At 47.9% G+C, this 13,835-nt stretch overlaps 1 long non-coding RNA gene across 14 annotated transcripts; it reads left to right on the top strand.

Annotated features, from left to right (window-relative positions):
• Nucleotides 1-265: 265 nt before the first annotated feature.
• On the top strand, nt 266-7,357 carry LOC109759255 (uncharacterized). Of its 14 annotated transcripts, none has more exons than XR_002232038.4 (8): nt 305-817; nt 894-1,055; nt 1,767-1,849; nt 3,023-3,260; nt 3,379-3,472; nt 3,575-3,648; nt 4,730-4,880; nt 7,149-7,357. It is a non-coding gene; the product is annotated as an uncharacterized lncRNA (long non-coding RNA). The 14 variants fall into 14 exon arrangements; XR_005770322.3 differs by having other exon boundaries at nt 4,734-4,880; XR_002232036.4 differs by lacking the exon at nt 3,575-3,648 and adding an exon at nt 3,649-3,766.
• Nucleotides 7,358-13,835: the final 6,478 nt, after the last annotated feature.

Genomic DNA, 13,835 nt, shown 5'->3' on the forward strand with positions numbered 1-13,835 from the left:
CGTAACAACAGTGTTTATTTTGGCTGCTGGCGTCAGGTCAGCTGTCCATTCTTTTCCACGTTCTTGACGACTTCAGCAGAGGATGACGGGTGGGGTCGTGAGCCCGTGGGGCCCAGCGACCAGAGGCTGGGTTTCTCTGAACGCTACGTGAAGATTGACAGAGTGTGGGCTGTTTTTGATTGGCCAAGGGCGATGGCAGGAGATGGATTTCCGCTGGTCTACTCGTCCGATCTCTACTCTGCTGCGTTCGGTGGTCCCGGTCGCTGTCTGAGTCCACATCTCAGTGTACTGAGGACGATGGGAGGGGTGAGGAGCCGAGGAGAGCCTGGACGAACCCTCTCCCGTAAACCTAGCGCACCAGGTCCAATCCACTCCGTCCTCGAGCCCCACGCCATTCATCTTCCTCTCCGCGCCGTCCGGCCTCCCCTGCTCCACGACCCTCTGCCTCAGGGCCTCCCGCACCGCCGCCTTCTCTTCCGGGCCTCTTCTCTGGCGCTCGAGATGCAGCCGGGGCGACCTCCTCCTCTTCCTCTCCTCCTTCCCTGCCTCCGGATCTAGACAAGTGAAATCTGGAGGGGAGACGAGTAAAGGGCGACGGAGGCGGCACTCGAGCAGATGAGAGGGAGAGAGAAGGAAGAAGAGGCGGTGCTCGAGCAGATGAGAGGGAGAGAGAGGTAGGTGCAGCAAGGCGACGGACGGGAGAGGGGCGAAGGCGAGCTCCAGCGCGAGCGCGTGGACCCGTCACCCACGCCGGCGAGGTCCTCGGCCCCGAGCTGTGCCTCTACCACCGCGAAGGGGACTGCTGCGACCACGCTCGGTACGCTCACGCCCCCATAAGAGATTGTGGCTGACCGGATAGCAATTGCTCTGCTTTACGGTTAGGTTTTGTTCAGTGCGCACACACACTGTGCCGTCTCCAGGTGCCAGTTGAAGTTACTGCCGGGCTTTATTGCCCTCCTCTAATTTGGTGTTGTGGGAGAAAGAAGAAGAGCAGGCATGTTCTCTGTTTCTACATCCAGCGTCCACACGGCTAGATCGACGGGTCTAAACTCTTGGTGAGCTCCTCCACTACCTGATTAATTCCTCTTCTGCTCTATCTTTTTTCCTTCCAATTCATCTAAGAAACTTTGAAATCAACCAACTATCTAATGCCTAAAATCCATGGAAAGAAGTGGTCTTGAAGTGTGAAACTCAAGCCAGCAATTGGATACCAATTTGCCTACTTATTTATACCTTCAAATATTAGTTAAAGACTAATTAAGTCACTGTTTCTTAATTTTTCTATTCCTTATTTATACCTCCAAACAGTACACAATGTCAGGAGTTGAACTATAAATGCCTGCTTATGATTAATGGATCACCAATAAAATGGAGAATTTATTCATTTGCATTTTCATGTTCTATCTCAGATGTAGCACATTGTGTGTATGAATCATGGTGAATGTCAAGCCTACTTAGGTCATACCCAAGTAAGGTCAGTAGATGTATAGTGCTTATAAAATGTGGTGCTCTAATATAACTTTGTTCCTCAATTGGGAATTATGTTTTTCTATAGTTAAAGTGCATGTGTGTTGCTGTGATGTATATAAGTGAAAGGGAACAAAAAAGAATGGGAGAAGGGAGCTTCTTGATTTTCTTTTTCCCTTTTGTTTCTGTTTGATAATTACCCATCCATCCTGATGCTTGAGTATTTTCTAACCTCCCCTGTTTTATTCTTTTGGTGCTACTTGGACATTTCTAATGTCTGTTTTTTTGTTTTCTTTCAGAATACAGAAAGAATAAGCTACTAGCATTCCTAATGTGCAAGTAAACCTACTGGGATTATGACTGCAAAAAAAATTCATGACATGTGAGCAATTCTCAATTTAGATACTGTGAGCTTAAATAACAAGAGCTAAACTGTTGTGCCATGTTCAGAATTGGTAATAGAAAAGATAATCTAAACGCACATTCTGAAATTATCTAGACTCCTGCCTTTGGGGAATTAGTTTGCTAAGCATTATTTTGTAAATAAATGACATGCTAACTTGCTGGTTCAGTTTAAAGCTATAGGCAGGGGCTTGCGGTAGGGGGGATATCATTGTGGCAGTTGAAAACCAAAACATTTATTCACGAGTGTATGATCTGGACTGCGCTTTTCTGAAAGTATGTTACGATCCTGCTCTTGGGAGATTAAGCTGTTGTCATTTTGCTTCATAAATAATTGGCATGCTAAAACATTGGTTGTTGCTTCAGTGGTGGGGGCCAATAATAGAAAGAAGTTGCTTCCTTAGATGGTTGGTTAGGTCGTGGGTGCAGCAAGGAAAGGGCCACCTGATGACGGTTCTGGACTTGAGGTCTAACAAAAAGTATTGTTCAGTGTAGTGTTTTTCTGGTTTCTTGATCAGTGTGTCAGAGGCCATGAATTCTTTTCATGCTTGCAAAGTTTTTTTTGGATTGTATTTGAAAAGTATACCCCGATTGAGAGGCTAGGAGGGATCTTGCTGAACAAATATACCTGACTTCATGAATGTCTGTACAGTTAGTCAGAGATGAAATGACAAGCAGCTCTCCTGCGTCGTTCGAGAAGAAAAGAAAACAAAAGACGAGGATTATATAATCCCACTTTATGCTGACAGTTAGTCCGAGATTTAAGTGATTATTTGTGCCGCGGTCGCTACAACAAATCATCTAAAATAAGCTACTAGCGTTTTTTTGATCCAAGCTTTCTTGCTTAGAATTAGATAATATACGCCTGCTTCATACATATTATTCTTTCTGAGAGGGGCATGATCATCATGAAATCAGCAAATTATATACGCATATGTGCTTTACTAAATATTATTCTCTCTGTATACCTTCTTTATTTTTATTAGAGAAACGGTTGAGATAGTACACTCAGACTAATGCATTGCATGTCTTTTTGTGCTTAAACCAGAGGCAAAAGCACTTTAAAATATGTTCTGAGCTCTAAATCTATCATACATGTGAATAAGCTTGTTTAAATCATTTGAATACTTATCTTTTTTTCTATTCCACGTAGATGTTGAAGTATGGCCTTGAAAGGTAAGTTGAATGGCTGGAGATGCTCAAAAGATGTAACAAAGAGAGAAGATAAGAGGGAGAGAGAGAAGGAGAAGAGGGAGTACTCGATTCGATCTGCAGGAGAGAGAGAAGATAAGAGGGAGAGAGAGAAGGAAGGAGAGGAGGGAGAACTCCGTTGCCGCCGCGTGCCGTACTTCTGGATCGAGCGCTGCCTGACCAAGGGATAAGAGTAGGAGGTAAAAACCCTAGCCACCATGCTCCCGTGCGGGCTGCATCCCCGCATCTCCCTCTTCGTTGCTCTGCTTCTTCCCCTGATTCCTCTTTTTCGTTTTTTCTCTTTGTGGCGCCGCCAAGGATGAGTGGAGCAGCTGCTGAAGCAGGCGCGGCGCTGGTGCGCTGCTGGCGAAGCGGTGGTCAACGGTGCCGTCGACGTCGTCCTTGGCAGAAGGTAAGCCAAGATCAATCTCACAATATTCCTTTGTCGTCTGTGTTCTTATGCAACTTAGTGATTGGACTTTCTCTGTTATGTTTCACAAATTGCTACTTTTAGTTATCCCCATTGGCTTGTGCATATGCTCCTGCTGGGTCGTTCTTGTTTATTTTCTCTATCCAACATTGTGGCAGGTTGGTGTTTCCTCTCTTTCTCACTGCAGCTACCTATGCCTCTATTATTCTAGGATTTTGCAAGTTAAATACTCATGTGTGCTGAACTGAAAAGTTCTCTATGCAACATCTATTGCAGGTTGGTGTTTCCTACCTATGCCTCTATTATTCTAGGATTTTGAAAGTTAATTGCTCATGTGTGCTGAATTGAAAAGCTCAATGAAAGGCACTTATTTCTACGCACAAATGCTTTTGTTGCTATAAGAATCTGTAGAGAAGAAATATATATGTCTCCTCCGTTCATTGCCCTTTTTTTGCGGGTAGTTCATTGCCATTTTGGATTCATATGTGAAGTCTATTGTTGTTAATTACAGTTAACTAATTTATTAATTCATGGTTGTTTTAGTTGCTGACCATATGATTGGTAGCCTTGGACAGAAGAGGGCCAGCAACAAACATAAGCAATCACTGTCCTGTCCAGAACATGTATATCTTCAGTTTTGGTTGCCTTCCGTTTACTTGCCAACAAGCGACACTGAGCTCACATATTTACTGTTTGCTTTGTCATATACTTAATCTACTAGACAAAGTGTAAAATGGAAATTCATGCTCGACAATTTTGTATATTTATAAACCTAGATGCTACTCTAATTGGTTTTACTTCTTCTATATATTTTCTCCTGTTGGTGTGTATAAATAGTGCACAAAGTTAGTTTCTTTTCCTTCTCGACCGCATCTAATTTTAAAGAAAATAGAGAGGAATCTAAGAGATACACAACCAGAAGAACTTTGTTTCTTTGACTTTTCGGCTGTGTCTAACTTTGGTAAAAGAGAGGAATTTGAGATAGATAGACAACCTGAAGAGCTTTGAACAGCTTTGAACGTTCAAGTATGCTGCCGGCCTCCTCGCCGCTGCTGTCGCGTGGCTGGCACCAGTGTGTGGCAGCTGCTGAGATGGGCGCAGTTTACTCCGGGTTCGGTGATGGTGTTGAAAAGCACCTTAACTGAGCCAAGGAATTTAGTAGCATTGTGGGATGATTAACCAATTTTTTTTCTGTTTCCTATACTATCTTCTCATATTATAGTTTTGGTGTCCTGGTAGGCAGGGATCAACTTTGGTGGCATCCGATGCTGGCAGGCCACGGGGTTAGAGCAGAGGAAGCTGACATGGTGTTCGAAATTCAGATGGTCATTGTGATAGAAGAAAGTGCATAAAGAATGAACAAGGAAAAGCTACAGATTGATATGTCCAGGTTACAAATTTTTCTACCTCCACCCCATATTCCCACTTATGGTTTAGTGAAGAGTATGATTTCTCGCTTGGGAGGATGCCATGCACAAGATATGCATTTGTTTCCAATGCATTTCATTATATTTGCTTTGGTTTAAGTTATAAAGCAACCTTCTAGAGCAGATCATTTTTGATGGATATATGACGACAGGTCTGCGATTGTATTGTCAAAAGCAAACCTAGGGTATTTGATGTTTCCATGTAGTTTTAAAACAACCTCCTAGCACTTTCATTTTAGATAGATATATAATGGTACGAGATTGACCATGTCCCCTCCATTGATGTGCTTCTCCAGATTTGAGGAATCGTTTGGGTTTTATCTACTTGTCCATGAAGGATGCTTCATGATGAAAATTCCTCATATAATGTTTTTTGAGAGGAAGAGTTTAGGGAGTACTATATCTCTGAAGATATGCCAGAGAATTGAATATGAACTCACATAAAAGAATCGAGATTACAAACGTAGAGGCTTCACTAGAAGAGAGGCCCTTGCTGTAGATCACAAGAGCCATGTTTTTTGTAGGTACAAGAACCATATTTCTATTTACGATTATCTCCCAGCAATGAAAGTCGCATGTGACAAACATGAATAAGCTAGGGGAAAAGTCAACTGCTCTCTTCCTTTTTGTTTGAGTGTTAACTTCTGTTTTCAATTTCCAACTATTTTCTATAGTATAGGTGCTTGCTATGTTAGGGTTCGGCTCACCTGCAGGGTTCCCAGCAGGGATTATTGTGCAGGGCCAATAAATGAGTGCCGTGTGTCCCTGTGGGCCAACAACTACAATTATCTTTGATTAATTTTGTTTCCTGCTCCTTCGATCCTTCCTCGCCAAGAGACTGGGTGCTAGCACCGATGGGTTTTGATTCGTCGGCCCGCGACATCGCTGGGCGTTGTGTCTCCAATCGTGGATGCCGGCGGCCGCCCCAGCCAAGGCTCCCGCAGTGCTGCATCCCATGGCGACGCCCCCGCCGGTGGCCGAACCACCTGCCGTGCTGGCCGCGTCCTAGGCCTCATCCACGAGCGACCAAGCACAAGCGGAAAAAGCAGAGGGGCAAGAAGAAAGCGCATGTTCCCTCGTCGGAGTCGTTCGGCCCGCCGGCGCCCATCGTGCCCGAGCTTATGCACACGCACACCACCGTTGAAGACGTGCCCGCCTCGCATCCTCCGTCAATGATCCAATAATTCCGCAGTCAAGACTGAACCTCTTTTAATTTGGCGCCGATCGAAAAAAAGGATGAAACGATGAACTGATTTTCGTTGGTGCAGAGCTGGAGCGGCCGGCAGTACAGGTACCGCGTGGTCCCCGTACAGACTGCCATGGCCGCGCTTCTATGGTCGTTTGCTCGTTGTGATAGAGATCATTTAGACTGTAATCTCGCCAAAACAGAAGATAAAGACGGCGGCGCTCCACCAGACTGAAAAATAATGACGCAGGGTAGTCCTCGATTGGTAGTAGACGACCCAGCTACATTGCCGGCGGCCGAGCAAGCACAGCCAGCCTCTTTATTTCTTCAGCGCAGATACCGGATGATGAAACAGCAGGAAACAAAATTAATCAAAATTAATTGTAGTTGTTGGCCCATATGGACACGTGGCACTCGTTAATTGGCCCTGCATAATAATCCCTGCTGGGAACCCTGCAGGTGAGCCGAACCCCTATGTTAGAGATAAAAAAAAGGACCTTTGTGCCCAGCGTGAGGATGTATGCAAGGAATGGTAGCAATCCCGTGAGCGCCTGGGCCCACCAAAATTTTCCTTCTCAGTTGCATGCAAGCACCCTGGTCCAGCACATTCTCTCTGCTCCGTGAATTTAGCCACACATGCAAGCACGGGCCCACCACTTTCCCTAATCTCTCTCGCCCCCCCCCCCCCCCCCCCCCCCGATTTCAACGCGGGGTGGGGGGCCGGCGTGTCCTCAATCTCTGCCACTCTGGTTAGTTAAAAAGGAAATTCGACTCGTTGCGCACATACTTAAGAGGAAAAGCCTACCTGGTCCGAAACCGAGCGTTGCGACGCGCGCGCGCGTGTTAGCCATCCTCCTTACTAAGACATCCTTTTCTTAGGTATTGAGTAGGATTTTAGATGCACAACTTGTTGAAAAAAATAGATGCTTAAGTTGACCATAAGGTGATGTTTCGCCTTGGCCTTTTGTTCTAATCATTTGTTGTTATTATAACATATCATTTCATCATTTTTTTGGCTTCATTCTTCCCTTCCTACGCGCGGCAGGTACAAACTCGGGCAACAGGCAGGTACAAGACTCGGGCAACGGTTAATGGACACAATGCATCTGTGCTAATATAGCTTACTTTATAAAGCCATCAATGTATGCTATTATCAAGTGATTTGAATATTTTATTTTTAAGCTATCATGTAATGGAATATAAGTATTCATTACCTTGTTCTAAATTAGTCTAATATGCATGGTTTGAATGCTCGTCTCGCTCTTCCTTTTTTGCGTGATATGAATATTTTCTTTTAAGCTATCATGTAATGGAATGTAAGTATTTATTAAGTTGGTTTAAATCAATCTCATATGCATGATTTTAATATTTGGCTTACTCTCGCTTTTTGCGCCATGGGCGCAACGGGTCATCTAACAAAGGACAAGCATATGCTTTTGCCTTCAAATGCACTTTCAAAGGACTGATCGTCTACTCAACATAAGCAAGTTGCAAGAGCCCTTTGTTATATAATTTAGCATTAGTATAGAGCCCTTTGCTATATAACTTAGCATTAGTATAGATGCCTACTAAGACTTCTATGTTTTTCATCCTTTTGGATTTTATGTAATCCCCGAAGACCATCCTGTGCATTTAACTGTCGGTTATTTGCTGCTTAGACTGCTATGTGGTATACTTTTGAAATAGCCATGATGAAAGAAATATATGCTTTCATTTTGTGTTTATATATTTTAGTGCACACTCTTATAATACTTGGCTTGCACTCGGCCTTTCCGCCATTGGCGCAACGGTCTTATAATACTTGGCTTGCACTCTGCCTTTGCGCCATTGGCGCAACGGGTCATCTAGTATATACATCATATAGAAGAATCATACAACAATATATGCATCACATAACAATAAGGAGCAGCATCACACAACAAATTCATCATCACAGATCATAAGAAGCATCGCAAAGCATAAACATATAAGTATCATCACCACCAAGCATATAAGAATCTCACAAACAACAATAAGAAACATCACAAGCATATAAGTATCATCACCACCAAGACCGCCACAATGTGACCCAAAGGCTTAAGCGCCTCCGGGGGCTAGCATGCCGGCAAATCTTGCATAGGCGGCCTCTCACAAGTCTGGAAGTGTTGTGGTGGTTGCAAACGCCCGGCACACATCTCCGGGGTGTGCCCCCCCTCACGGACGGCGCCGCCGCCGGCACCTGGAGGGGGGAAACGGACGCGTCGGGTCTACACGGAGGGTATCTTGCTGTGTGTCTGGCCCGGATGTTGCTCCAAAGTATTCCTATGGGCTGACCTAACACAATCGGGTGGATAGGTCCACTGCTCAAAGCTCGTCCGTGCAAAGTCAAAGGGCTAGATCCCGTGGTCAAACGCTACAGGGTTGGGCGGGACGGGCCCCTGGGGGGTAGCAATGCCACCGGAGCGTCGCACCGGGCCCTCATACATGCGGGGTGGTGTGGTGGCATGTCCGAAGAGGCGGCACGTGCCTCCGGGGTGTGCCCCCCCTCACGGACGGGGATGACACGGTAGTAGACATTCTGCGGTAACGATGCGGCGTGAATATTATTAAATACTCGGAGCGCGATAAAATCATGAGTTTTTTACACGACATGGGCACATGTGCTATAAGAATGATGGTAATTTTTCATAATTTTTCGTGATGGAGAAGTATCTGAACACTTCCCTCTACGCGGAGCGCTCTTCGCGTGTCTACGACTGTGGCCGGCGGCCTTCGGGGGCTAGCATGCCGCCAAATCTTGCGTAGGCGGCCTCTCACAAGTTTGGAAGTGTTGTGGCGGTTGCAAACGCCCGGCACGCGTCTCCCGGGTGTGCCCCCCCCCTCATGGACGGTGCCACCGCCGGCACCTGGAGGGGGAAAACGGACGCGTCGGGTCTAGACGGATGGGATCTTCCTGTGGGTCTGGCCCGGATGTTGCTCCAAAGTTTTCCTATAGGCCGACCTAACACAACTGGGTGGATAGGTCCACTGCTCAAAGCCAATCCGTGCAAAGTCAAAGGGCTAGATCCCATGGTCAAACACTACAGGGTTAGGCGGGATGGGGCCCTGGGGGGGAGGGGGGGGGGTAGCAATGCCACCGGAGCGTCGCACCGGGCCCTCATACATGCGGGGTGGTGTGGTGGCATGTCCGAAGAGGCGGCACGCGTCTCTGGGGTGTGCCCCCCCTCACGGACGGCGATGACACGGTAGTAGACGTTCTGCGGTAACGGTGCGGCGTGAATATTATTAACTACTCAGAGCGCGATAAAATCATGAGTTTTTTACACGACGTGGGCACATGTGCTATAGGACTGATGGTAATTTTTTATAATTTTTCGTGATGAGAAGTATCTGAACACTTCCCTCTACGCGGATTGCTCTTCGCGTGTCTATGACTGTGGCCGGCGGCCTCCAGGGGCTAGCATGCCGCCAAATCTTGCGTAGGCGGCCTCTCACAAGTTTCGAAGTGTTGTGGCGGTTGCAAACGCCCGGCACGCGTCTCCGGGGTGTGCCCCCCTTACGAACGGCGCCGCCGCCGGCACCTGGAGGGGGGAAACGGACGCGTCGGGTCTACAGGGAGGGGATCTTGCTGTGGGTTTGGCCAGGATGTTGCTCCAAAGTGTTCCTATGGGCCGACCTAACACAACCGGGTGGATAGGTCCATTGCGCAAAGCCCGTCCGTGCAAAGTCAAAGGGCTAGATCCCGTGGTAAAACTCTACAGGGTTAGGCAGGACGGGGGCGCTAGGGGGGTAGCAATGCCGCCGGAGCGTCGCACCGGGCCCTCATACATGAGGGGTGGTGTGGTGGCATGTCCGAAGAGGCGGCACGCGTCTCGGGGTGTGCCCCCCTCACGGACGGCGATGACACGGTAGTAGACATTCTGTCGTAACGATGCGGCGTGATTATTATTAAATACTCAGAGCGCGATAAAATCATGAGTTTTTTACACAACGTCGGCACAGTGTTGTAAGACTGAGGGTAATTTTTCATAATTTTTCGTGATGGAGAAGTGTCTGAACACTTCCCTCTACGCGGATTGCTCTTCGCGTGTCTACGACTGTGGCCGGCGGCCTCCCGGGGCTAGGATGCCGCCAAATCTTGCGTAGGCGGCCTCTCACAAGTCTGGAAGTGTTGTGGCGGTTGCAAACGCCCGGCACGCGTCTCCGGGGTGTGCCCCCCTCACGGACGGCGCCGCCGCTGGGACACGGAGGGGGGAAACGGACGCGTCGGGTCTACACGGAGGGGATCTTGCTGTGGGTCTGTCCCGGATGTTGCTCCAAAGTGTTCCTATGGGCTTACCTAACACAACCGGGTGGAGAGGTCCACTGGTCAAAGCCCGTCCGTGCAAAGTCAAAGGGCTAGATCCCATGGTCAAACGCTACAGGGTTAGGCGGGACGGGGGTCCACGGGGGGGGGGGGGGGGTAGCAATGCCACCGGAGCGTCGCATCGGGACCTCATACACGTGGGGTGGTGTGGTGGCATGTCTGAAGAGGCGGCACGCGTCTCCGGGGTGTGCCCCCCTCACGGACGGCGACGACACGGTAGTAGACGACCCAGCTACATTGCCGGCTGCCGAGCAAGCACAGCCAGCCTCTTTATTTCTTCAGCGCAGATACCGGATGATGAAACGGCAGGAAACAAAATTAATTAAAATTAACTGTAGTTGTTGGCCCATATGGACACGTGGCACTCGTTAATTGGCCCTGCATAATAATCCCGGCTGGGAACCCTGCAGGTGAGCCGAACCCCTATGTTAGAGATAAAAAAGGACCTTTGTGCCCAGCGTGAGGATGTATGCAAGGAATGGTAGCAATCCCGTGAGCGCCTGGACCCACCAAAATTTTCTTTCTCAGTTGCATGCAAGCACCCTGGTCTAGCACATTCTCTCTGCTCCGTGAATTTAGCCACACATGCAAGCACGGGCCCACCACTTTCCCTAATCTCTCTCGCCCCCCCTGATTTCAACGCGGGGTGGGGGGCCGGCGTGTCCTCAATCTCTGCCACTCTGGGTAGTTAAAAAGGAAATTCGACTCGTTGCGCACATACTTAAGAGGAAAGCCTACCTGGTCCGAAACCGAGCGTTGTGACGCGCGCGCGCGTGTTAGCCATCCTCCTTACTAAGACATCCTTTTCTTAGGTATTGAGTAGGATTTTAGATGCACAACTTGTTGAAAAAAATAGATGCTTAAGTTGACCATAAGGTGATGTTTCGCCTTGGCCTTTTGTTCTAATCATTTGTTGTTATTATAACATATCATTTCATCATTTTTTTGGCTTCATTCTTCCCTTCCTACGCGCGGCAGGTACAAACTCGGGCAACAGGCAGGTACAAGACTCGGGCAACGGTTAATGGACACAATGCATCTGTGCTAATATAGCTTACTTTATAAAGCCATCAATGTATGCTATTATCAAGTGATTTGAATATTTTATTTTTAAGCTATCATGTAATGGAATATAAGTATTCATTACCTTGATCTAAATTAGTCTAATATGCATGGTTGGAATGCTCGTCTCGCTCTTCCTTTTTTGCGTGATATGAATATTTTCTTTTAAGCTATCATGTAATGGAATGTAAGTATTTATTAAGTTGGTTTAAATCAATCTCATATGCATGATTTTAATACTTGGCTTACTCTTGCTTTTTGCGCCATGGGCGCAACGGGTCATCTAACAAAGGACAAGCATATGCTTTTGCCTTCAAATGCACTTTCAAAGGACTGATCGTCTACTCAACATAAGCAAGTTGCAAGAGCCCTTTGTTATATAATTTAGCATTAGTATAGAGCCCTTTGCTATATAACGTAGCATTAGTATAGATGCCTACTAAGACTTCTATGTTTTTCATCCTTTTGGATTTTATGTAATCCCCGAAGACCATCCTGTGCATTTAACTATCGGTTATTTGCTGCTTAGACTGCTATGTGGTATACTTTTGAAATAGCCATGATGAAAGAAATATATGCTTTCATTTTGTGTTTATATATTTTAGTGCACACTCTTATAATACTTGGCTTGAACTCGGCCTTTGTGCCATTGGCGCAACGGTCTTATAATACTTGGCTTGCACTCTGCCCTTGCGCCATTGGCGCAACGGGTCATCTAGTATATACAACATATAGAAGAATCATACAACAATATATGCATCACATAACAATAAGGAGCAGCATCACACAACAAATTCATCATCACACATCATAAGAAGCATCGCAAAGCATAAACATATAAGTATCATCACCACCAAGCATATAAGAATCTCACAAACAACAATAAGAAACATCACAAGCATATAAGTATCATCACCACCAAGACCGCCACAATGTGACCCAAAGGCTTAAGCGCCTCCGGGGGCTAGCATGCCGGCAAATCTTGCATAGGCGGCCTCTCACAAGTCTGGAAGTGTTGTGGTGGGTGCAAACGCCCGGCACACATCTCCGGGGTGTGCCCCCCCTCACGGACGGCGCCGCCGCCGGCACCTGGAGGGGGGAAACGGACGCGTCGGGTCTACACGGAGGGTATCTTGCTGTGTGTCTGGCCCGGATGTTGCTCCAAAGTGTTCCTATGGGCTGACCTAACACAATCGGGTGGATAGGTCCACTGCTCAAAGCTCGTCCGTGCAAAGTCAAAGGGCTAGATCCCGTGGTCAAACGCTACAGGGTTAGGCGGGACGGGGGCCCTGGGGGTAGCAATGCCACCGGAGCGTCGCACCGGGCCCTCATACATGCGGGGTGGTGTGGTGGCATGTCCGAAGAGGCGGCACGTGCCTCCGGGGTGTGCCCCCCTCACGGACGGCGATGACACGGTAGTAGACATTCTGCGGTAACGATGCGGCGTGAATATTATTAAATACTCGGAGCGCGATAAAATCATGAGTTTTCTACACGACGTGGGCACATGTGCTATAAGAATGATGGTAATTTTTCTTAATTTTTCGTGATGGAGAAGTATCTGAACACTTCCCTCTACGCGGATCGCTCTTCGCGTGTCTACGACTGTGGCCGGCGGCCTCCGGGGGCTAGCATGCCGCCAAATCTTGCGTAGGCGGCCTCTCACAAGTCTGGAAGTGTTGTGGCGGTTGCAAAAGCCCGGCACGCGTCTCCCTGGTGTGCCCCCCCCTCAGGGACGGTGCCACCGCCAGCACCTGGAGGGGGAAAACGGACGCGTCGGGTCTAGACGGATGGGATCTTCCTGTGGGTCTGGCCCGGATGTTACTCCAAAGTGTTCCTATAGGCTGACCTAACACAACTGGGTGGATAGGTCCACTGCTCAAAGCCAGTCCGTGCAAAGTCAAAGGGCTAGATCCCATGGTCAAACGCTACAGGGTTAGGCGGGACGGGGCCCTGGGGGGGGGGGGGGTAGCAATGCCACCGTAGCGTCGCACCGGGCCCTCATACATGCGGGGTGGTGTGGTGGCATGTCCGAAGAGGCGGCACGCGTCTCCGGGGTGTGCCCCCCCTCACGGACGGCGATGACACGGTAGTAGACGTTCTGCGGTAACGGTGCGGCATCAATATTATTAACTACTCAGAGCGCGATAAAATCATGAGTTTTTTACACGACGTGGGCACATGTGCTATATGACTGATGGTAATTTTTCATAATTTTTCGTGATGAGAAGTATCTGAACACTTCCCTCTACGCGGATTGCTCTTCGCGTGTCTATGACTGTGGCCGGCGGCCTCCAGGGGCTAGCATGCCGCCAAATCTTGCGT

This window comes from Aegilops tauschii, chromosome 2, assembly GCF_002575655.3.
Source record: "Aegilops tauschii subsp. strangulata cultivar AL8/78 chromosome 2, Aet v6.0, whole genome shotgun sequence".
Taxonomy (NCBI): domain Eukaryota; kingdom Viridiplantae; phylum Streptophyta; class Magnoliopsida; order Poales; family Poaceae; genus Aegilops; species Aegilops tauschii.